General features: G+C 49.6%; 1 long non-coding RNA gene and 1 gene segment (V, D, J or C); both read left to right on the top strand.

Moving 5' to 3' along the window:
- Positions 1 to 25,779, top strand: part of LOC105525264 — a 323,199-nt gene that overhangs the window by 172,760 nt on the left and 124,660 nt on the right.
- On the top strand, positions 10,498 to 12,857 carry LOC105525263. The gene is made up of 2 exons (XR_001003884.1): positions 10,498 to 10,824; positions 12,733 to 12,857. It is a non-coding gene; the product is annotated as an uncharacterized LOC105525263 (long non-coding RNA).

Below are 25,779 nucleotides of genomic sequence, written 5' to 3'. Positions count from 1 at the left end.
GGAAACTGCTTTCTCGTGAGGGTTTTTGTTTCTTTTTCAAAACTTTCATGCTACATGGGCATCTCAAGGGGGACCCCAGTTCCAAAGGCAGCTGTGGAAAAGAGCGCTGGGTCAGCACTGGGGGTTTCGAGGAAAGCCATGTGCCCAGGAAAGGGGCTGCAGGAGCAGGTGGGCCAGACTCAGACTCGGGGCATGCCCAGCCTGATGGAAGGAGGGCAACTGAGCAGGAGAGGGCTCCAGGCCTGGTTTCCCAAGCACAGCCTGAATTGGGAGACTGGGGCTCAGGCCTCGGGGGCCTCCGTGTGTGCTCCATGAGCCTACAACTGCCCCGGTCACCTTGCCACCGTTCCTAGCAAGCCCAGACAGGTCTTGGCCTTGCCCCAAACCTTCGTGACGTCTGGTGCACGCCACCGGGATCCAGGAGGCGTGGGCTGAGCCCTCGAGAGCATGTGGCCCTGTCTGCACAGTGTGGGGGCCTTGCACCCCACAGAAGCACAGGGGTGGGTTGGCTGCAGCCACGCCCGTGGCAGGGGTGTGGAAGTTGAAGCAAAAATTTCGGGTGAAGCAGTGTCTTAGTCCAATTGGGCGACTATCACAAAACACGATCGGCTGGGAAGCTTGAGCAACAGACATTTGCCTCCCACAGCTCTGGAGGCCAGAAGTCTAAGATCAAGGCGCCGGCAACTTCAGTGTCTGGTGAAGGCCAGTTCCCGGCTCAGAGACGCACCTTCTCACTGCATCCTCACGCGGCAGAAGTGGGTGAAGGAGCTCTCAGGGTCTCTTTCACACGGGCGCTAAGCCCATCATGAGGGCCTCATCATTTCCCAGATGCTCAGGCTCCCAGTGTTATCCACTTGTGGGTGGGGACTGGGGGGCATGACCGTGTGGTCCTTAGGAACCATTAGGGAATACATGGTGGGGAGGGTAAGTCTCCGCCATCACCCTGAAGATGGGCAGGTGGTGGTCAGGCTTTGGGCAGTGCCAAAAAATGACTCCCCAGGTTGGCAGGAGCAGGATCAAAGAATAGGGGATTTTTTCAGAGATGGCAGCCAAGCAGAAGTCGGGGGCTCATGCCAGGAGGCTCACTTGGCCATGGTGCAGTCAGCCAGAGGTGACCCACAGTCCATGGCAAAGTCAAGGACAGCAGTGGTTGTGAGACCAGGCTGGAGTCAGGTGGTTGAGGGCAGAGGACCAGGCCGGAGGACTGGGCAGACCCCAAGGCCATAGGAATGTCTTGGAGGAAGCATCCAGGATGGCGTCTTGGGAGGGCTCAACAGCCGGCGGCCCAGAAGGAGGCCATTTCGGGTTCTGAGGAGCAGCCTGGCACTTGCTCTGGGCCAGCTGTCACGGACATCCGGGGGCTGCCGGGTACAACTTGTGTCCCTCCCACTGTGCCCTCCACAAGGACCCGGCTCACCCTTGTGACCCTGCTGGATCCCCGAGTTGGTACCGGCCCTGCCCTCAGAGAGAAAGTCCAGGAGGCAGGTGGAGATACACATGTGGGTCCCTGGGGAAATCCATCCTCTGGCCGTGGGCTCCCAGCTGGCTCCCAGTCTACGGCTCCAGCTTCACCCCATGTAGCTTACCATGGGCTCAACCTCCTAGGCTGGGGGAGGACGGAGTGAGGGGTCCCACACTGCCCATGGCACACGCAGGGGGCTGGGGAGACTGCACTGGGCTGGGGCAGGGAGGCCTCGTGCAGGCCGTGGGGCTGGCAGCTCAGGACAACACCCGTATCCGTTAGCTGTGGCCCTGGCAACACGGCACCCCAGACTGCATGGCTTAAACAACAGAAGTTTATTCTGTCTTGGTTCTGGAGGCCGGGCCTCTGGGATGGAGGCCTCGGTGAGGCTGACTCCTCTGTGTCACGGGAGACTCTGTCCCAGGCTCTCTCCTGGCTGCTGGGCGTTGCCGGCCATCTCTGCCGCTCCTGGCCTGTAGAAGCAGCGCCATCTTCACAGGGCGTTCTTCCCACGTGCTGTCTGTGCCCAGATGCCCCCTTTTGATGGGGACAGCAGTCATATCAGATCAGAGGCTCTCCCTACTCCAGGGTAACATCATCTGAACTTGATTGCACCTGCAAAGACTCTGTTTCCAAACAAGGTCACATTCTGAGGTCCTGGGGGTTAGGACTTCAACACATGAATTTATAGGGGACACGTTTTAACCCATGACACTTTGCCTCTGCTCCCCCCATAATCATGTCCTTCTCACATGTAAAATTCCTGCATCCCATAGCAGCATCTCCAAGATGGCTAACCCCTTCCAGCACCAACTCTTAGTCCACAATCTCAGCTAAATATCACCTGCATCAAGTGTGGGAGAAACCCAGGGTGAGATTCATTCTGGGGTGAAATTCCTCTCCATCTGTGGACCTTTGTAACTGGACAAGAAGTTACCTGCTTCCAAAGCGCAATGATGGGACAGGCATAGGATAGACGTTCCCATTCTGAAAGGTATACATCAAAAGGGAGTAAGGAGCCATGGGTCCCAAGCAAGCTCAAAACCCAGCAGGGAAAACTGCATTAGATTTAAGACTCAAGGCTCATCCTCCTGGGTCAATGCTCCATCTTTCAGGTCCACTGGGGTGACCCCATGCTCTTCTTGGTCCATGGTGGTCAGAGCCCCCACAGCCTCCTCATCCTTGGCTCTGATCTCAAAGTCACCCTTCCTTCATTGTATCTGGTCTCCTTCCCCTTCCATCCAACCTGGCATTGTTTCTGCTGTTTTATAATTCACAAAATCCTTGTCAGCTTCCCATGAAATTCATGGGGGTTCGAGTCATCAGACAAGAGAGCCCTGCACAGTTATATCCTCAATAACCTCATCTCTACTCCTGGTTTCTGCCGAGATGGTTGATTGGATCCATAAGTCATGATTCCAATCTCTTTAACAAATGATTGCCCAGACACATCCTTGGCCTTGTTTCCAGAGCACACAATTGGACAGGCTGAGAATTTGCCAGCTGTTCAAGTTGTGGGTCCTGTTTACTGAACACTTCCTTCTTCAACTGATCTCTCTCCTCTCACATTTTACTATAAGCAGTTGGGAGAAATCAGGTTGTGCCTTCAACACTTTTCTTAGAAATATCCTCAGCTAAACATCCAAGTACATCACTTGTAAGTCCTACTTACCATCAAGAGAATGTGATTCAGCAAAGTGCTTTGCCACTATAACAAAGGTCACTTTTCCTCCAATTTTCAATAACATGTTGCCTTACCAGAGGCATCTTTAACATTCACGTTTCTAGCAACATTCTGTTTGTGACAATTTATGTATTCTCTAAGATGACAGATGTTTTCTCTATAGCTCTCCTCTTTCTTTCTGAGCCCCTACCAGGATCACCTTTAATGTCCAAATCTCTACCAACAGTCTTCAAGGAAACCTAGGCTTTTTCTAACATGCACCTCAAAACTCTTCTCACCTCTACACATTATTCTATCCCAAATCCATTTCCACAGTTTTAGGTATCGATTAAATCAGCACCCGACTTCTAAAGCCAAAATCTGTTTTAGTTTCTTATGAGCTATTGTAACAAAGTACCACAACTGCATGGCTGAAACAACAGAAATGTATTCTCTCTTATTTCTGGAGGCCAAGTGTCTGAGATCAAGCTGTGGGCAGGCTTGGTTCTTCTGGGTTGGCAGGGAGAATCTGTTCCAGGCTTCTGTCCTGAATTGTGTTGGTTTGCTGGGAAACTTTGGTGTTCCTTGGCTTTTGGAAACAGCTCCTCCATCTCCACCTTTACCTTCATTTGGCATTCTGCCTGTGTGCATGTCTGTCTAAATTTCCCCTTTGCAGAAGGACACCAGCCATATTGGATCAGAGGCTCACTCGACTCCCGCGTGACCTCATCTTAACTTGATTGCATCTGCAAAACTCTCTTCCAAAGAAGGGCACATTCTGAAGCCCTACAGGTCAGAGCTTCAACACGTCCATTTATTTGAAGACACAACTCAACCCAAAACAAGACCCATCCCTAGTGTCTTACCAGTGGTGCTGTAGAGGGAGGCCTGGCAGGGCTGACATCCCAGAACCTCAGGGAAAAGTGAAAATAGCACAGAGAGGTCCAAGAGGTGGCTCAAGGAAGGGAATTAGGAAGGGAGTTTTAAGGTGCATGTTAGAAAAAGTCTAGGTTTCCTTGAAGACTATTGGTAGAAATTTGGACATTAAAGGTGATCCTGGTGGGAGCTCAGAAAGAAAGAGGAGAGTTATAGAGAAAACGTCTGTCATCTTAGAGAACACATAAATTGTCATAAACAGAATGTTGCTAGAAACGTGAATGTTAAAGATGCCTCTGGTAAGGCCCCAGAGGTGGAAGATTCTGTTCAGGTGGAAGACTCTGAGGTGGGCCATGAATACTGCCTAGGATGTGGAGGGTTGACAATGGGTTGACAATCCTGCTCAGAAAATCCCAGGAAAAAGGATGTAAATGGGGAGAAGAGGAGGGTCATCCAGTGTTTGGGAAAGCAGGGCGGCAGGTTCTGCCCCAAGGGAGAAGGGAAGGAGGATGGGGCCACCGCCATACCGGATGACCTTGTGTACCAGGCTGAAGAACGGCAACACCTGGCCCCACCTGAGCAGCGACAGTCAGTGTGGTGGTGGGAAGACATGGGTGGAGGCAGGGGGTGAGTAGAAGGTTAGACTAAGACGGAGCACCTGGGGCCACCAGGGACCCAGGCAAGAACTCTGCACTCGCTCAGCTGCCCTGGGTACCCAGGTCTCCAGGAAAGTAAGGCTGAGAGCCAAGCCCAGCAGGCAGGCCAGCTCACGGGTTTGTCCCAGGCAGCAGAGCCCCTGGGGCCATGTATCAGGGAGAGGAGGATCCAATCCCACCAGCTCCTCTGGAGCCACTCAGAGGACCAGACGCATGGTCCTCCACAGGGACCCCATGGCCCCTGCGGGGCAGCTGAGGACCCACAGCTGGAGGCCTGGACAGGGGGCCCACACAGCCCTAGACCCATTGCCCCCAGGCTTGAGCGCCCCTCCTCCCCTCAGGGGCCCAAGGGAAGTGGTTCCCAGATAGACTGGGGGTAGCAGGGAAGGTGAGGGAAGGTGGAGGTCCCAGGAATGCCCAGAGGGGTACCAAAGCCTCTGGAGGTAAGACCTCTCCCTTCCAAGGGCTCTCAGCAGCAGCAGCCCAGTATCCACAAAGCCACGGCTCCCACTCAGTTACAGTTATGCTGACAGGAGCGGCAGTCGGGACATTCGTGTGCACAGGCCGCTTGGCCAGCCCTGCTCAGCCCGGGAACTCTTCCTGGACCCCTTCTCCCCGGCTCCCCTGTCATTCTGCTGCCGGTCCTCTGCCCTGCCCTATCCCTTGTCCTCAGAGCCTCCAGCCTCAGACTCCCACTGTGTCTGTCTTCCAGCGTCCACCAAGGCTCCGGACGTGTTCCCCATCGCATCCGCGTGCGAACTCCCAAAGGATACCAGCCCTGTGGTCCTGGCCTGCCTGATAACTGGGTACAACCCAAAGTCCGTGACTGTCACCTGGCACCTGGGGACACAGGTCCTGGACCAGATTACGTTCCCTGAGACAGAGAGACAGGGCAGCTACACAACAAGCAGCCAGCTCGCCACCCCACCCCTCTCCCAGTGGCACCAAGGCAAGTACAAATGCATCGTCGAGCACACCCCCAGCAATACAAGCACGGAGAAGACCTTCCGCTGGCCAGGTAGGTAGCACCGGAGATCACCTAGAAGGGTTCCCCAGGACCCCCAGCACCTTCCACTCAGGGCCTGACCACAAAGACAGAAGCAAGGGCTGGGCTGTGAGGCAACCCCCACCTCTGCCCTCAGGGTGTATCCCTCCCTCCTCACCCTGTATCCACCCCACTGGACCTCCCCATCTCGGTCCCTCTCCCTCAGCCCCTCTGCTCCCTCTCTCTGCAGCCCCATCTCCCAACATTCATATCCCTTTCCTTCCAGACCTTTCCCCCAGTATGCACGGAGGCAGCTTGCCCGGCAAAGGTAGCTGTCGAGTGGGCTTCCCACAGCCAAGCTCCCACCCCAGGCTGCGGCCCCTCCCTTCCGCCTGCCTGGCTGCCTGTGCCCCCCACCTACCTGTCCACAACCCGGCCTCTGGTGCATCCGTGCCTTCTGCCCTCACCCTCACCTGCACTGTTCCTTGGATTTCAGAGTCTCCAAAGGCTCAGCACCCCTCAGGGCCCACTGCACAGCCCCAAGCAGAGGGCGGCCTCTCCAAGGCAACCAGAACCCCGGCCACCACCAGGAACACAGGTGAGAAGCCCTTTCCCTGCACCCCACCCCCACCCACCTGCTCATTCCTCAGCTGTCTCCTGCAGGCAGCCCTTCGTAACTCCTTGTCTGAGTCTCCAAGTCACACTTTGGGTAAGGAAAGGGACACTGAACTGCCACCTCTAACAAACACCTACAGCCAGCCAGTCTGCGGGACAGCAGATGCCAAACAGCCAGCAGATTCCCAGAGCAGACCTGGGCCGGCTCCCTGGCCCATGGACCCAGCTCTGCCTCGCTGAGCTGAGGCATGGGCTCTTAGTGCAGCCTCACATAGAGCCACCCTCCTGAGGCAGTCTGGCTTGCAGACTTACAGGTCACTTGGGCTGCAGCAGCCCCTCCCCGTGACCCTTGCCTCCTGCCTGCCCCGGGCCTGGCTCTCTGCAAGTGTTGGGTCCTGATGGCCAGCCTGCTTCTTACCCTCACCCTGCCTGCCACCTCAGAATGGCAGAGGAAAGAGGGTCCTCACCAGGAACTTTATCTGAGAAGTCTGAGGCTTGTGACTCTGACCCACCTGAGATGTCCATGTGGCCGGGAGGACGGGTTCAGTGTTCGGGAGAACCCAGGTACGTGCCTGACCTTCTCTGAGTAGGGCAGGAGGCTGTTAGGAGAAGCAGCAGTAGGTGGGCTGGACCAACAGGCAGAATGACTATCCCTCACCCACCCTCTGGGGTGTGGGTCAAGCTCTGACAGGGGCATGGCACAGCCATGGTGGCCCCTGCCTGGGTGAGTGGCCACGGTGCCCTCACCCTGAGCCAGAATCTGCCTCCACTCTGCAGGTGCAGAAACATGACATTCCCATCTCTAAACACACCTAGCTCCCAGGCTTGGGGTGGGTCAGTCTGATGCAGGGAGATGGACACAGCACAGGGGCCAGAGCTTCCCATGAGAAAGGTGAGGGCAGCTGCTCCCTGACCCAGGAATCTGCACTTGTCCCTCTCCACCCTCCTCATGGGCAGTGGAGACTCAGCAACAAAACAAGCTGAGTGCATTGGCGACTAGCTCTGGAGCCAAGTCACTCACCCCACCACCTTGTCTGCTGGTGGAGGGGCCTTCCCCTGGGCAGCCTCCAAGAAGACGGCCAAGTGCTCTTACTCAGACCACAGCACTACTTCCTGGCACCTCAATTTCCCACAACAACACGGGGTGCAGACAGGCGAGGGCCTCCTGCCCTGGGGCCTGGAGGGCATCCAGTTAAAGATGACCCTTCATGGGAGGCGCCTGAGATGTGCTGACCTCAGCAGCTGAGCCCTCAGGTCTGGTCTGCACTGCCCCACCTGGAGGACCCAATCAACCCAGACACAGCCAGGATTATGGCATGACCCCGTGGACAGTGTCCCACAAGCCAGATACAGCCAGGGCCTGTTTTGTGTGGCCTAGAAATGTCTTTACAGTTTTAGTGGGATGGAGGAGGAAGAGAAAGAGGGGAGGGAGAGAGAAAAACAGGGAAGAGGAAGAAGAGGAGTTCAATGCAGTCTCTACCAAAATTTCAATGACACTCTTCACAGAAGTGGAAAAGACCATCCTAACGCACATATGTAGCCACAGAAGACCCCAAAAGCCAAAACAATTTTGAGCAGAAAGAACAAGGCAGGAAACATCCCAGTATCTGAATTCAAAACATACTGTAAAGCAGTTGTAATCAAAACAGGATGGTACGTCATAAAAATAGATACACAGACCCATGGAACAGACAAGCGAGCCCAGAAATAAATCTACATGTTTGCAGTCCATTGATTTTCAACAAAGTCACCAGGAAAACACAACGGGGAGAGGACAGTTTCCTCAACAAATAGTGCTGGGGAAACTGGATATCCATGTGCAGACCAATGAAACTACACAAAAATCAACTGAAAACAGTCTAGGCCAGTGGCTCATGCCTGTAATCCCAGCACTTTGGGAGGCCAAGGCAAGGCACATCACCTGAGGTCAGGAGTTTGAGACCAGCTTGGCCAACATGGCAAAACCCTGTCTCTACTAAAAATACAAAATTTAGCACATGGTGGCCCACATCTGTTATCCCAACTTTTCAGGAAGCTGAGGCAGGAGAATCACTTGAATCCGGGAGGTAGAGGTTGCAGGGAGCCGAGATTGTGCCACTGCATTCCAGCCTGGACAACAGAGTGAGACTGTGTTTCAAAAAGAAAAAAGAAAAAGAAAACAGTCTAAAGGTTTAACTGAACATAGTAGATCTAGTAGATAAAGCTTTATCTAGTAGATAAAGCTACTAGAAGAAAACGTAGGGGGAAAACTCCATGACATTAGTCTGAGCAACAATTTTTGGATATGATCCCAAAAGCTCAGGCAGCCGAAGCAAAAATACACAAATGGGATTATGTCAAACTTCAAAGCTTCTAAACAGCAGAGGGAACAATCAACAGTGAAGAGACAACCTATGGAATGGGAGAAAATTCTTTGCAAACCCTACAACTGAGAAGGAACTAATATCCAAAATGTATAAGGAACTCAGCAACTCAGTACTAAGAAAACAAATAACTCAATTTAAAAATGGGTGAAGTATCTCAGTAGACATTTATGAAAAGAAGACCTTAATGGCCAACACATGCATGAAAAAGTGCTCGACCTCACTAACCCTCAGAGGAATTAAGATTAAAACCATAATGAGATATCACCTCACAGCTGTTAGGATTCCTGTCACCAAAAAGACAAAACATAACATGTGTTCGTGGGGGTGTGGAGGAAACGAACCCGGGTGCACTGTTGGTGGGAGTGTAATTAGTACGGCCATCTTGGAAAACAGTATGGAGGTTCCTCAGAAAACAAAACATGGAAGTATTGTCCCATCTGGTAATCCCACTGCTGGCGACATAGCCAAAGGGCAAGAAGTCACTATTTAGAAGAGACATCTGCATTCATGCTCATGGCAGCACCAGTAACAAAAGCCAAGATATGGAACCAACCTAAGCACCCTCAGCATATGCATGGGTAAAGAAAATGTAGTATGTATGGGGCGCAATGGAATACTACTCAGCCTTTAAAAAGAGCGAAATTCTGTCATTGGCAACAATGTAGATGAACCTGAAGGGCATTTAGGCTAAGGGAAATAAGCCAGGCACAGAAAGAGCAATACTGCATGATCGCACTTACATTTGGAATGTTAAAAAGGCAAACTCTTAGAGGCAGAGAGTAGACAGCTGGGTGCCAGGGAGCAGGCACTGGTGACTGGGGAGATGTTGGTCAAAGGGCACAAAACTTCAGTTGGGAGGAATTAGTTCAGGACATTCCTTGTACATGGGGACTGTAGTTAGTAACAATGGGTTGTATTCTTGAAAACCACTAAGAAAATAGATTTTAAGTGTTCTTGCCACAAAAAGTGACAATTATGTGAGATAATGCATGGTCATTAGCTTGATTTAGCCATTTCACAATGTACACATATTTCAAACATTGTGTTGTACATGATAAACATACGTACTTTTGGTCAATTAAAAAATTTTAGGAAGAAAAGGAGGAGGAGGAGGAGAAAGAACAACAAGAGGGAGAGACAAAGACCCCAGGTTTTTTCTGACCCCTGGGTTATCAAAACACCTATGACCCAATAACTAGTTGGCCATTGGCACCCTAAACTATAAAAGTGATTGCTGTTGTGTGGATGGGCCCTGAACACTTAGAAGCTCATGATCCCTGAGGACCCCCACAAGGACAGTCAGAGGCCCCCCGAACTCAGGGAGTACTGAGGAAGGAGCTCTTAGAAGCGTGGGGCCTCTCAAGCCCCTCAGAGGGCTCTGCCACATGGGTCAGGGGCAGGCTGAGGAGGAGTCCCAGGCTCCATGGGCAGCCTCTGTGCCTCTGACCAGGGTGTCCCCCACACTGCCACCTCCCCAGTGCCCTCCACTAGCCACATCTGGCCAGAAGCTGGGGAGAGGAGAGCCCAGTGGTTAAGTCAGTCCCTGCAGGGAGACGGCACCAGAAAAAAACCTGGCCTGTGGATGACTCCCGGCCTGGCAGCCACGGAGCGGAGAGTTCTGGAAGCAACAAAGGCCCAAGTCTGCTCAGGGAAGAGCCGGCAGCAGCCTTGGGGCCAGACAGTGACCAAGAGTGGCACCGCCCATGGCCCAACGGGTCTTTGCCCATGGACTCCCCAGCTCCTGGAGACAGGGTCGGCCAGACAGCCTCCCCCGCCTCCCCGCAGCGACCTCTGTGGCCGGAGCCTGACAGCCTCCCCCGCCTCCCCGCAGGGACCCCTGCGGCCGGAGTCTGACAGCCTCCCCTGCTTCCCTGCAGCTGCCCAGGCACCCGTCAGGCTTTCCCTGAACCTGCTGGCCTCGTCTGACCCTCCGGAAGCAGCCTCATGGCTCCTGTGTGAGGTGTCTGGTTTCTCGCCCCCCAACATCCTCCTGATGTGGCTGGAGGACCAGCGCGAGGTGAACACTTCTTGGTTTGCCACCACGCACCCCACTCCACAGCCCGGGAGCACCATGTTCTGGGCCTGGAGTGTGCTGCGTGTCCCAGGCCCCACCGGCCCTCAGCCAGCCACCTACACCTGTGTGGTCAGCCACGAGGACTCCAGGACTCTGCTCAATGCCACCCGGAGCCTGGATGTCAGCTGTAAGTCACCCCTAGGCCCAGGGTTGGGAGGGGGACTCTGTGGGGGACCATAAGGAGCTGGACTCCGTACTGGGCAGGGGTGGGGCACTGGGCAGGGGCAGGGCTATGCTGCCCGGGGCACACAGGCTCCTTCACGGTGTCTGGCAGGAGCAAAGGCTTCCCAGTACTCCTGGGCCGTGGGTGTCCCGGTGCCCATCCTCACTGTCCACACCACGTGCTGGCCCAGGCTGGCTGGCACAGTAAGAGATGGATACGACCCTTCGCCATGCCCTGAGGAGTGGCGGTTTCCTGCCAAGATGCTCCTCATGGTTGCCTTCCCTGGTGTGACCGTGAACGTGGTCACCCTGAGCAGCTGCCCTCCCTGGGGACATCTGACTGTCAAGACCACAGTCAGCACCTCTGGGAGCCAGAGGGGATCTCCAGAGACCCCCAGATGTCAGGTTTGGGCTCAGTGCCCAGTGAAAGGTCAGCCCCACACATACCCACAGTGGGCGCCAACCCAGAGTGACAGCTCCCAGCCTCCTGCCAGGCCCACCCTTTGCCACCCCCTTGAGGCATGGCACCCAGACCAGTGCCGCCCCTGCCCGAACATGGCCCCAGTGGGACACGGCGGCCATGAGGGGCTGTGCACACAGCAAGAGGGTGTCCGCTCTGCTCAGGGCCTGCTGCCGGTGCCCCAGCTGTCTAGCCAAGAGAGGTGCAGAAGGGCCCCAGGTGTGAGCTGTAGCCAGGCGCCCAGCCGCGCTGCAGAGCCAGGGAAAGGAGGACACCCAAGTCAATAAGGGGCAGGGCTGAGGGCTGTCCCAGGCTCTGTTGGCCCCAGGGGCTGCCAGCAGCCCTGACCCAGCATGGGCCTTCCCTAAGAGTGACCCTGTGAGGTGGCCTCGCAGAGAACCCCCTCCGAGGACAGTGTCTGATCCTGCCTGCCTCACACAGACGGGCCCCACAGCAGTGGGTGGCCTGTGGGGCAGCAGCCCCACCTGACCCTTCAGGCACCGGCCCCTGCAGCAGCAGCTGCTTCTCAGTCCCCCAACCTCCCTGTCCCCGCCAGACGGTCTCCCCTGAAGCTGCAGCCCCAGCCCATGGCTGCCCACCAGGGGCCGGGACTCCCTGTCCACTGCCCCCTCCCATTCGGGGCACCATCTATGCTGGGGCCCAGGTTCGGCCTACAGATTCCCATCATTGCCATGGCCTCCTGACCTTGCCTGTCCACCCCCCACTACGGGCTCCATGCTGACCCTCCCCCAGGCTCCCACGCCCAGCTGTACAGTCATCTCCAGGCACAGACAGTCTGAGATCTCACAGGTGAGCTGGACCATCCACCTGGCCAGACCTGGGAGAGGCTGGAAGCTGCCCTGCCACCACACACCAGGGCCCCAGCTTGCAGTACTATGGGGTGTGTGTGTGTGCACCCGTGTGTACCTAGGATATCTGAGTGAACTCTTGTGCCCCCAAGCACAAGTCTCCCTCCCAAGCAGTGAGGCCCAGACGGTGCAGTGGTTAGAGCTAAGGCTTATCCCAGAGAACCCTGGCGCCTTGGTCCAAGGAAGCCCCTGTGCTTTTCTTGCCTCGATTTCCCCTCTTGTCTGCTGAGCCAGCAGGGGCCAGGTCCTGGGCTGCTGTGAGGAGGAAGCGAGTTGGTGCTAGGAGGGGCTCCTGTGTGTGCGTGGGCAGGCGGGATGCAGGTATCCAAGCAACCCGGCCTCCACCTGAGAGAGCAGGGCAGGAGCTCTCGGACCCACCCAGACCACACATGGTGTGTTCCACATGTCTCACATTATCTGTGGCAGAGGATCCAGCTTCTTTCTAAATTTCCAGTTCTTCACAAAACAATGCCTTTGTAAAATGCAGTAAGAAATACTAGAAAAATGATATGAACAGAAAGACACGCCAATTTTTTGTTATTAGATTTAACAGACCGTGGCCCCGTGAAATGATCCCTGGACCAGATCCGTCCACACTTGCCACTCAGCAGCCCTGGGCGAGTGCACAGTACAACCACAATAAACACTTGTTGAATGAACACTAGGAAATCTGTGACGTGGCTGGTTCTTGTCAATGCTTCCTGCCTGCCCACAGGCTCTTCCTCATAGATGGGGCTGTGCTTGCCACGGAAGTGTTTTTCCCAGCCTGGGCTTGCCTTGGGCCCCACTACTGGCTCCAGCTGCAGATTACCTTTTACACACACATTTGTTCGTGACAGACTCTTGCTTAGCCCCTTCCATGGCTCCCTCCTGCTGCTGGGATAAAATCGCCTTGCCTGGATCTCCCCTCCTGGGCCCCTTTCCACCCTCCTGGGTCAGCCCCTCCAGTTCAGGGCATCTGCTTTCCCCTCCTGTGGAGAAGCCACTCTGTCCTTGTTGCCTGGCTGTGTCTCGCCTTCCACACCTTGTCAGAGTGGCCACTTCCTAAAGAAGGCCTCCAAGTATGCAGGTGTGCAGAAGTGCCCCAGCCTCCCATCATCACCCTTGTCACAGGAGCCCAAACCACGAGTCTATGGTTCTGTCTGTCTGCCCCACTCAGGGCAGCGACATGTCCAGGCGGGGAGGACCCAGTGGGCAGAGGCTTGTCAAGGGGGCAGATGAGCAAGAGGGCGAGGCTGGGAGCTCCCTGGAGATAACCATGCCTCCTGGAAAGACTCGCCGTCATTTCAGCTCCACCCTGTGTGGGGCGGGTGGAGGGGTAGCCTGGCCCTCAGGACCAGGGAGCTTCTCACTCAGCCCCGTTCCTCCCCAGACGTGGCCACGACCCCCCTGATCCCTCAGAGCAAGGATGAGAACAGCGATGACTACACGACCTTGGATGACATGGGCAGCCTGTGGACCACCCTGTCCACGTTCGTGGCCCTCTTCGTCCTCACCCTCCTCTACAGCGGCATTGTCACTTTCATCAAGGTCAGGGGAGCCGCCAGGCTCTCAGTGCCCCTCGGGGTGGGTACGGGGCAATGTGCCCTTCCAGGGGACATGCCGGAGCTGGTCCAGGGATCTTGGACCAGGCAGAGGCAGGGCTGAGGGAGCCTAGAGGACATGCAGGCCCACTGTGGGCTGTGGACACTGCCGAAGGCCCTCTTGACCCTGTGGATAAAGGACAACACCCCCTCCCCTGCTCCTCTGTCTCCCCTGCCCCTGCACCCCTCAGGCTTCTAGCCCCCATCTGACCCCAGGGGCTGTCTTGCAGGTGAAGTAGCCCTAGAAGAGCAGGACGCGCTGTACCTGTAGAAAAGGGAAGCAGCCTCTGTGCCTCATCCATGGATGCCAGAGAGCAGAAAGGACCCACCCTGGACTCTGCTGTACGCAGGAAAATGCACCAGCCCCTGCCTCCAGCTCCCCTCTGTCCGCCACAGAACCCAGTCTTCTAGACCAGGGGAACGGGCACCCATCACTCCGCAGGTGAAGCGGAGCACCCCTGCCCTGGCCCTAACCCCTGTGCCTCCTTCCTGTGCTTCCCCCAGAGCCAGCTAGTCTCATCTGCACCCCCCGGCCTCCCCATAAACACGCTTTGGTTCATTTCACCTGCCTCCTGTGCTTTTTCCCAGCGGCCGGGATTCACCTGAAGTTAAAGGACACAGGGAGCTGAAGGCAACAGGCAGGGAGTTTGGGTGTCAGCAGCAACAGGGAACACAATAGCCAAAGCTGTCACAGCAAGAACCGAGCGGAGACCCTGCTCTGAAGTTATGGGCTAAGAAACGCCCCTCCACACACCAAACACAAACATGCACGCTCACCTGTACATGCACACACATGCACACACACATCTATGTGCACATGCACATATGCACACACATGCAGTACACCCACATGCGTGCAAACAGGCAGATGCACAGGCATGGGCACACACGCACAAGGCATGCATGTGCTGGTCTGCGGACACACACATCTGCATGCGCATACACAGACGTGCACCTGCACACACACAAGTGCACACAGGCATCAAAAACACACATGGTCATGCACACACATACACACAGACATGCACACTTACGCATGCACACACCATGAGAGATGGCACAGGAACAACCTTGCATATGGAGCTCATTCTGTGTGTATCTGCCTGCACCTCTTACTGTCTGCATGACTGTGGGCAAGAGCCTGAACGCTGTACCTCCCTTTCCTCATCAGAATAGGGGTGAATATACCTGTCAAGTAGAGTGAGGTGACAAGTGAGTAAAATTCTATCTGAAAGGGGCTCAGCAAGGACCCGGGTATTGGTCGGCCCTCCTGTTACCATCTGCTGTGGGCTGAACATGTGTGTCCTCCCGAAATTCATATATTCATATATTCATACACTTCTCCCTGAAATCCTAACTCCAATGTAATGGTATTAGAAGATGGGGTTTTTAGGGGTGCTGAGGTCATAAAAGTGGGGCCCTCATGAAGAGGATTAGCACCCTTATAAGAGAGGCCCCAGAGAGCTCCCTCACCCTTTCTCCCTTGTGAGGAGATGCTGTCTATGAACTAGGATGCAGGCTCGCCTGACACCCATCTGCTGGAGCCTTGGTCTGGGACATTCAGCCTCCAGAACGGTGAGAAATAAGTTTCTATTGTTTATGAGCCACCATGTCTATAGTATGTGGAAGTCATCAGAATCAAAATTGAGTCACCTATGTTTTTTTTTTTTTAATCCCTGACAAATAGAGCCTAGGAAGACCAAGAAGAGAAGAGGGTTCTCATCCATAAACACTTGATAACAAAAACTATTATAAAAGACTCCACAAAAACTGCAACTGGCACAAAGGCTATCACCACCTTACACAGAAAATACTTCTGTGAGGACATCTTCCCAGCAACGGCCTGTCCAACCTCAGACTGGCATTGCCTCTGTTATTGGTCCTTGTAGCGAGGGTAATTATCTCCAAACAATCATATAATCCTCCTCACTCTTCCTTTGAAAGCCTTGGTCTCCCTTTGCTTCCCTGAACATGTACATAGTTGACTATGGCAGGCATATCCCATTGCAATGCTCTATCCAGAAATAGATATATTTTTCTTTTAGAGGGCCTTTCTCTGTTATTTAGGTAGAGATAAATGGAATCAGAAGTGGGATGTGGAGAAAGATCACTGCTGGAAGGAATCAGCAGTTCCTGGGGCCGGTGTGCATATTCACTTGAGCCCTTTGAGCTCTCAGCTTCCATGGTTTGCTTTTTCTTACCTACTCAATCTTCTCTCAGGCCAACCCTCCCTCTTTTTGGAAAATGCTTTTTTAATATTAGGTTGGGTTTGTTTTGGTTATTGGACTGCCTTCATAAAGGATCTTATGTCCCTCCTGGGATGATAAAAGACTTTTTGTGTTTTCTGGTAAGTCCTGTTTGGCATAAAGACATTCCAGTCTGGGTACTCTGGTTGTGACAGAGTTTGCATTCTGTCTCTGAGGGATGTCTTCTCTGGCGAGGTGACTTTGGTTCTTTCTGTATGCCTCATTTAATATTTTGTTGGATATGCATGCCTGGGTTAACATTTTTGTGAGCACCGTTATCTTGCTTTTTTTTTTTTGCTGTGGTTATGTGTATCTGTCAATGATTTGGCTCTTTTCCTCTGCTTGTTTCTAAAAATCTTTTGAGAGCAAAACAAACATTCTAAATGATGGGCACAGGCTGGCTCGTTAAAAGCTGCTACAGCAGTCAACACCATCTAAAGCACCAGTCCAAACTGCCGGCATGGCCTCATAGTATCTGTAGAATGTTCTTTCCTGTAAAAAGATTATTAAGAAGGGGAATGGTTTTTAAATATTAAGGCATGCCAAGTTTTCTGGAACTCCAGCTGGCTACATCCTTGTGCACATTTTTAAACTAACGGGCAAATTACATCAAGGAAAACTTAGTGTTCAAATGGTCATTGTTCCAACTCTCTAACAAAAACCCTGCAACTGTAGTCACCATGTAGAGCCTCCTAACTCCTCTGTCTCTTTTTTTTTTTTTCTGCCGACTTTAAACCTGCTGCTGTTTTTACTCATGTTGCAATAAAACTCACTGGTTACGGCATTCCAGCCAAGATTTTTTTGTTTTTTATTTGTTTGTTTTTTGAGATGGAGGCTTGCTCTGTCACCTAGGCTGGAATGCAGTGGTTCCTTTCTTGGCTCACTGCAACCTCTGCCTCCCGGGTTCAAGTGATTCTCCTGCCTTAGCCTCCTGAGTAGCTGATTACAGGTGCCCACCACCATGCCCAGCTAGTTTTTGTATTTTACTAGAGATGGGTTTTCACTCTGTTGGCCAAGCTCGTCTTGAAGTCCTGACCTCAAGTGATCCACCTGCTTTGGCCTCCCAAAGTGCTAGAACTACAGGCCTGAGCCACCACGCCTGGCCCAAGATTTTTTAAAGTTTCTTAAAGGTTTTAAATTAATGGCTTTACAAATTACAACAGCTCTATGGTAATCAATGACCTAGATCTAAGAGTCATTTCTGTTGAAAATGTAAATTTAGGTTTGCCTGGTTAACAATTGCTTAGGCTGATGGAATAGCTAACTGAAGGACTGACAGTCTAAAAGAAAAGAACTAGGTAAATATTTATAGAAATTAGGCTCTCAGATAGAACAGGCCAAAATCTCGAGCTTAGAGGAGTAATACAAGGTATCTCTGTCTGCCATAAAAATTTTGCTTTGCCACACAGGTGCCAGAAAAAGGAAAAACACTGCTAAAATGCTTCCCTGCATGCATTGTCTAGTCCAGAAAATCAGACCAGCAACCAAAAAATAGATTTGTTACTAGTATAGACTAGTTGAAGATTTCTGTTTTTCATATGCAATTCAGTCAGTCCTAGCTAAAACACAATCACTGAAAATGTAACCTTAAATTCATTTAAAACTGAAAAAGGTCTTTTGAAATCAAACTAATGCAGACACTGCTTTAATGCAGTTTTCTGCTTTAATGCAGAAACCCAAAATTCTGATCCATGGCCCTCATTAGATTACCTATCGGGACAAATAAAGTTTAGCATGTGAACAAGTCCCAGTTTTGTCAAAAACATAATTTGGATTGACGTGTCTTTTAGAAACTGATAGATTTGTGTTATTATCTCATGACCAAAATTCTAAAATGAAAGCTGTAATGTCTTTATTTCTGTGTGTATGTGGTTAAGCGTGTTTATGCATATGTATGTGTATTATGTTGTATGTTGTACCTACATGGTAAAATCTGGCATCATCAACAAAAAATCTATTAAGGGATTCTATTTAGATCGGCTTAAATAAATGAGAATTCATAAAAACTATATACTAATTAACCAAAATGCCTTTTAGTTCATGTGACTTAAGTATATCTTTAATAAATAAATCAGTTTTAAAATTGTTGGTAAAATAAAAATACAAATGTTCTCAGAATTGTCAGCATACATTTTTGCCTGCGTTTACTGGTCAGGCAGTTTTATATTTGTCTCTGATAGATGTTTTAAGATGTCAGGGTTTGACACAAAGATGATAAAACTATAAACTCATCCTAAAACAGAATAATCTTTATATGATCTTTGATAAATAAGACTAATTTGGTTGGGTGCGATGGCTCAGGCCTGTAATTCCAGCACTTTGGGAGGCCAAGGTGGGCAGATCACTTGAGGTCAGGACTTTGAGACCAGCCTGGCCAACACAGCAAAATCCCATCTCTACTAAAAATACAAAATTAGCAAGGCATAGTGGTGTGCATAATCCCAGCTACTTGGGAGCCCGAGGCAGGAAAATCACTTGAACCTGGGAGGCAGAGGTTGCAGTGAGCCAAGATAGTGCCACTGCACTCCAGCCTGGGCAGCAGAGCGAGACTCCATCTCAAAAAATAAAGGCTAATTTAATATGACTGGCTTAATAAAAACAGCTGTATCTTCTGAGTTATCGACAAAATACCCATACACTTAACTAAGTTTCTTACTTAAGTGAACATCTAATAATCACAGGCTATAAAAATGGTTAAAAGGGAAATAACTTTCAGTGATGGCTAGCTTTGTCTAATATCTCAATTTTCATAAGTAATCTAGGTAAATTGTTAAAAATAAATTAATTAAGCCTGGTGACATGGCACACGCCTATAGTCCTAGCCACTCAGGAGGCTGAGGTGGGAGGATTGCTTGAGCCCAGTTCAGGCCACCCTGAGCAATGCAACAAGACCCCAACTATAAAATAAATAAATAAATAAGATAAATGGCAATAAAATAAATGTTTATAAATAAGTTTTTCATATAATTTACAGTCTTTTTTTTTTTTTCAGACGGAGTCTCACTCTGTCACCCAGGCTGGAGTGCGGTGGCATGATCCCAGCTCACTGCAAGCTCCGTCTCCCGGGTTCATGCCATTCTCCTGCCTCAGCCTCCCAAGTAGCTGGGACTACAGGCACCTGCCACTATGCCCAGCTAATGTTTTTTGTATTTTTAGTAGAGATGGGGTTTCACCGTGTTAGCCAGGATGGTCTCAATCTCCTGACCTTGTGATCCACCCGCCTCGGCCTCCCAAAGTGCTGGGATTACAGGCGTGAGCCACTGTACCCAGCCATGTAATTTAGAATCTTAAAGTTATGTTATCTTCAGTCAAATAATAGATACTCATTAAATGTCTGGGTCATTTCCAAATAAGATTTTTAAAACTAAGACAACTTATGGAACATAAATGTTTGTTCTTGGCTTCTTAAATTTTACACAAATTTTGTAGAAAGACTAAATTTATTTGGGTCTATTAATATATGTAAAAATTATGGAAATATGTTTTCAAAAATTATAAAATGTTTCTCATCTATAAAATAGTGATATGTGACAAATGGTTAAAACTTGCTAGAAATTAAACTTATGAAGAGTTAAAATTCTAATTAATATATATAATTCTGTCTACAAAGTATACCCAAGAAAAGATGTGATTTTTATTTTTAAAAATTATAAGAAAGGCATTTATGATTTATTTTTATTTCAAAAAATAATTTTATCTAATTTGGAGTTTGTTTAAAGGTTGTTTCAAAGCACAGATTTAGGAAAAACGTAAAAACAAGATAGAAAAGAACCACTCTCATCTGCCGCCATGTAAGACGTACCTGCTTCCCTTCCACCACGATTGTATTTCCCAAGGCCTCCCCAGGGGCCATGTGGAACTGAATTTAATCTACAAATAGAGTTGAGCAAGTAACTTTAAGGTATATGGACAATAATACCCTTTGCAGCATAAACACCTGAAAACAAACTAAAGGCCCATCAGTGGGAAATTGTTTCAATGAACCACAGAACACTCAGTGGAAAACTCCACAGCCATTAAAAAAGAATGAAGGGGGAGAGATCATCATGGTGGACAGGAGTTGCAGCTCCAACTGGGAAGGACAGAGCACATGTGGAGGCTCACGTCATGAATTTTAGCTCCAGAACAACTGCAGGAATAAATCAGGAATCCCAAGAGGACCCACAGACCATCTGAAGGAAGCAGGCTGCTCCTGCAGGACCTGGAGACACCCCAAATACTGTGAGTGCCCAAACAGTGGAAGCGGGAATGGGAGATCCTCCGTCCTGCACACACACCCTCACTAGAGAAACCGAAGGTCTAGTTTGTGGGAAAAGGTTCCAACCTTACCTGAAGCTGAGTCCATTTAGAAAGTCAAGTGAAATACAGGAGTAGAGGGAGCAGCAGGAAAGGCCCTGGGAGCTTGCTCGGTCCCCAAGCAGGACATTCCTGCTTGGCACCATATGAACACTTTGGGAGGGTGGCCAGAGGCACAGGGAAAATGTCACAGGGAGAAGGAAGTCTCCAGCTGAACTCAGGGGAGGGCACGAATCCGGCGTGCAGACTCCACCAGTGGAGGAACAAAGTCCTGTTCTTTCAGAGCTGGGAAGTAGGTAGCCTGGAGCAAGTTCTCTGCTTGCTTGCCCAAAGCCTGGAAACAGACTCCCTGCTGTTGGCGAGGGGCGTGGTGTGAGTGAGACCCACCCTTCAGATTGCATGGGAGCTGGGTGAGGCCTGTGACTGCCGGCTTCCCCACCTCCCTGACAACCTCCATGACTCAGCAGAGGCAGTCATAATCCTCATAATCCTCCCAGGTTCACAACTCCACTGACCTGGGAACCTCACAGCCATCCCCCACAGCAGCCGCAGCAAGACCCATCCAAGGAGACTCTGTGAGCTCAGACACACCTAGCCCTGCCTGCATCTGATGGTCCTTCCCTACCCACCCTGGTAGTTGAAGACAAAGGGCATATACTCTTAGGAGTTCTAGGGCCCCACCCACCACTGGTTCCTCTCCACACTACCACAACTGATGCCCCCTGGAAAACGCCATTTCCCGGCAGGAGGCCAACCAGCACAAAAATAGAGCATTAAACCACTAAAGCTAATGGACTCCTCATGGAGTCCATTTCACCCCCCTGCCACCTCCACTGGGACAGTTGCTGGTATGCACGGCTGAGAAACCCACAGACGTTTCACATCACAGGACTCTGTGCAGACAACCCCCAGTAGCAGCCTGGAGCCTGGCAGACTTGCTGGGTGGCTAGACCCAGAAGAGAGTTGACAGTCACTACAGCTCGGCTCTCAGGAAGCCACATCCATAGGAAACGGTGGAGAGTGCTACATCAAGGGAACACCCCATGGGACAAAAGAATCTGAACAACAGCCTTCAGCCCTAGACCTTCCCTCAGACAGAACCTACTCAAATGAGAAGGAACCAGAAAACCAGCTCTGGTAATATGACAAAACAAAGCTCTTTAACGCCCCCAACAAATTACACTAGCTCACCAGCAATGGATCCAAACCAAGAAGAAATCCCTGATTTACGTGAAAAAGAATTCAGGAGGTTGGTTATTAAGCTAATCATGGAGGCACCAGAGAAATGCAAAGCCCAATGCAAGGACATCCAAAAAAGCAATATAAGAAGTGAAGGGAGAAATGTTCAAGGAAATAGATACCATAAAGAAAAAAACAATAAAAACTTCAGGAAACATTGGATACACCTACAGAAATGCAAAATGCTCTGGAAAGTCTCAGCAATAGAATTGAACAAGCAGAAGAAAGAAATTCAGAGCTTGAAGACAAGGTCTTTGAATTAACCCAACCCAACAAAGACAAAGAAAAAAAAAATAAGACAATATGAACAAAGCCTCCAAGAAGTCTAGGATTATGTTAAATGAACAAACCTAAGAATAACTAGTGTTCCCAAGGAAGAAGAGAAATCTAAAAATTTGGAAAACATATATGAGGGAATAATTAAGGAAAACTTCCCCGACCTTGTGAGAGACCTAGACATCCAAATACAAGAGGCACAAAGAACACCTGGAAAATTCATCACAAAAAGATCTTTAAAACTAAAACTAAAGCAAGCAATCTACAAAACCTAGGCGCATTGTCATCAGGTTATCTAAAGTTAAGATGAAGGAAAGAATCTTAAGAGCTTCAAGGCAAACGCACCACATGCTTAGTTTCACTGGATACAAAATTCTCATCTGATAATTGTTCCGTTTGAGGAAGATGAAGATAAGGCCCCAATCTCTTCTAGCTTGTGGTGTTTCTGCTGAGAAATCTGCTATTAATCTGATAGGCTTTCCTTCGTAGGTTACCTGGTGCTTTCGGTTCAAAAATTTCTTTAATTTCCATCTTGATTTCGTTTTTGATGCAATAACCATTCAAGAGCAGGTTATTTAATTTCCATGTATGTGCATGGTTTTGAAGGTTCCTTTTGGAGTTGATTTCCAGTTTTATTCCACTGTGGTCTGAGAGACTGCATGATATCATTTCAATTTTCTTAAATTTATTGAGGCTTGTTTTGTGGCCTATCATACGGTCTGTTTTGGAGAATGTTCCATAGGCTATTGAATAGAATGTGACCATATGATAGGAAATCAACTCCAAAAGGAACTGAACGACAACAGCAACACAACCTGTCAAAACCTCTGGAATACACCAAAGGCTGTGCTAAGAGGAAGTGCATACCCCCAAATGCCTACATCAAAAAGACGGAAAAAGTACAAATTGATATTCTAAGGTCACACCTCAGGTAACAAGAGAAACAAGAACAAACCAAATCCAAACCCAGCAGAAAAAAGGAAATAATCAAGTTCAGAGCAAAACTAAAGGAAATTGAGACCAAAAAAAAAAAAACCACAAAAGATAAATGAAACAAAAAGCTGGTTCTTTGAAAAGATAAATAAAATTGATAGACCATTAGCAAGATTAACCAAGAAAAGAAGAAAGTCCAAATCACTTCAATAGGAAATGAAACGGGAAATATTACAACTGACAACACAGAAATACAAAAGATCATTCAAGGCTACTATGAACACCTTTATGCACATAAACTAGAAAACCTAGAAGAGATGGATAAATTCCTAGAAAAATACAACCCTCCTACCTTAAATCAGGAAAAATTATATACCCTGAAGAAACAAATAACAAGCAGCGAGATTGAAATGGTAATTTTCAAATTACCAACAACAAAAAAAGTCCAGGACCAGATTCACAGTAGAATTCTACCAGACATTCAAAGAATTGGTACCAATCCTATTGGTACTATTCCACAAGATAGAGAAAGTGGGAAGCCTCCCTAATTCATTCTATGAAGCCAGCATCACCCTAGTACCAAAACCAGGAAAGGATATAACCAAAAAAGAAAACTACAGACCAATATCCTTGATGAACACAGATGCTAAAATCCTTAACAAAATGCTAGCTAACCAAGTCCAAAAACGTATCAAAAAGATAATCCACCATGATCAAGTGGGTTTCACACCAGGGATGCAAGGATGGTTTAACATACGCAAGTCAGTAAATGTGATACACCACATAAACAGACTTAAAAACAAAAATCACATGATCATCTCAATAGATGCAGAAACAGCATTTGACAAAATCCAGCATAGCTTTATGATTAAAACTCTCAGCAAAATCAACATACCAAGGGACATACCTCAATGTAAAAAAAGCTATCCATGACAAACCCACAGCCAATATAATTCTGAATGGAGAAAAGCTGAAAGCATTCCCTCTGAGAACTGGAAAAAAACAAGGATGCCCACTGTCACCACTCCTCTTCAACATAACATTGGACATAGTATTAGAAGTCCCAGGAGAGTAATCAGACAAGGGAAAGAAATAAAGGGCATCCAAATTAATAAAGAGGAAGTCAAACTGTCACTACTGATGATATGATTGTTTACCTGGAAAACCCTAAAGACTCCTCCAGAAAGCTCCTAGGACAGAAAAAAAATTCAGCAAAGTTTCTGGATAGAAGATTAATGTACACAAATCAGTAGCTATTCTATACACCAACAACAATTAAGCAGAGAATCAAATCAAGAACTCAACCCCTTTTACAACAGCTGCAAAATAAAAGTAGAATAGGGGCTCACCCAAGATGGCCGAATAGGAACACCTCCAGCCTCCAGCTCCCAGAGTGAGTGACACAGAAGACGGGTGATTTCTGCATTTTCAACTGAGGTACTGGATTAATCTTACTGGGGCGTGTCGGACAGTTGGTGCTGGTCTGTGCGTGCAGCCTGACCAGCGAGAGCTGAAGCAGGTCGAGGCATCACCTCACCTGGGAAGTGCAAGGGGGAAGGGAATTCCTTTTCCTAGCCAAAGGAAATTGAGACACACCACACCTGGAAAATTGGGTAACTCCCACCCTAATACTGCGCTTTACCAAGGGTCTTAGCAAACGGCACACCAGGGCATTATATCCCACACCTGGCCCAGAGGGTCACACGCCCACAGAGCCTCCCTCATTGCTAGCACAGCAGTCTGAGATCTAACTGCAAGGGGGCAGCGAGGCTGGGGGAGGGGTGCCCGCCATTGCTGAGGCTTAAGTAGGTAAACAAATCCGCCCATAAGCTCGAATTGGGTGGAACCCACCGCAGCTCAAGGAGGCTGGCCTGTCTCTGTAGACTGCTCCTCTGGGGACAGGGTGTAGCTAAAGAAAAAGCAGCAGAAACCTCTGCAGAGGTAAATGCCCCTGTCTGACAGCTTCGAAGAGAGCAGTGGATCTCCCAGCACGGAGGTTGAGATCTGAGAACGAATAGACTGCCTGCTCAAGTGGGTCCCTGACCCCTGAGTAGCCTAACAGGGAGACATCCCCCACTAGGTGCAGACCGACACCTCACACCTCACACGGCAGGGTACACCCCTGAGACGAAGCTTCCAGAGCAAGAATCAGACAGCAACACTCACTGTTCAGCAATATTCTATCTTCTGCAGCCTCTGCTGCTGATATCCAGGCAAACAGGGTCTGGAGTGGACCTCAAGTAAACTCCAACAGACCTACAGCTGAGGGTCCTGACTGTTAGAAGGAAAACTAACAAACAGAAAGGACACCCACACCAAAACCCCATCAGTACATCACCATCATCAAAGACCAAAGGCAGATAAAACCACAAAGATGGGGAAAAAGCAGTGCAGAAAAGCTGGAAATTCAAAAAATCAGAGCGCATCTCCCCCTCCAAAGGAATACAGCTCATCAGCAGCAACGGAACAAACCTGGATGGAGAATGACTTGAACGAGCTGAGAGAAGAAGGCTTCAGCTGATCAAACTTATCAGAGCTAAAGGAGGAACTACGTACCCAATGCAAAGAAACAAAAAACCTTGAAAAAAGAATGGAAGAATGGACAACTAGAATAATCAATGCAGAGAAGTCCTTAAAAGAACTGATAGAGAGGAAAACCATAACACAAGAACTACGTGACAAACGCACAAGCTACAGTAACCAACTCGATCAACTGGAAGAAAGAATATCAGCGATTGAAGATCAAATAAATGAAATGAAGTGAGAAGAGAAGTGTAGAGAAAAAAAGAGTAAAAAGAAATGAACAAAGCCTCTAAGAAATATGAGATTATGTGAAAACACGAAATCTACGTCTGATTGGTGTGCCTGAAAGTGACGGGGAAAATGGAACCAAGTTGGAAAACACTCTGCAGGATATCATCCAGGAGAACTTCCCAACCTAGTAAGGCAGGCCAACATTCAAATTCAGGAAATACAGAGAATGCCACAAAGATACTCCTCGAGAAGAGCAACTCCAAG

Source organism: Colobus angolensis, unplaced genomic scaffold (genome assembly GCF_000951035.1).
Source record: "Colobus angolensis palliatus isolate OR3802 unplaced genomic scaffold, Cang.pa_1.0 Scaffold526, whole genome shotgun sequence".
Lineage (NCBI taxonomy): Eukaryota > Metazoa > Chordata > Mammalia > Primates > Cercopithecidae > Colobus > Colobus angolensis.
Note: the sequence above shows the minus strand (reverse complement) of the source record. Positions and strands in the feature narration are given on the sequence as shown.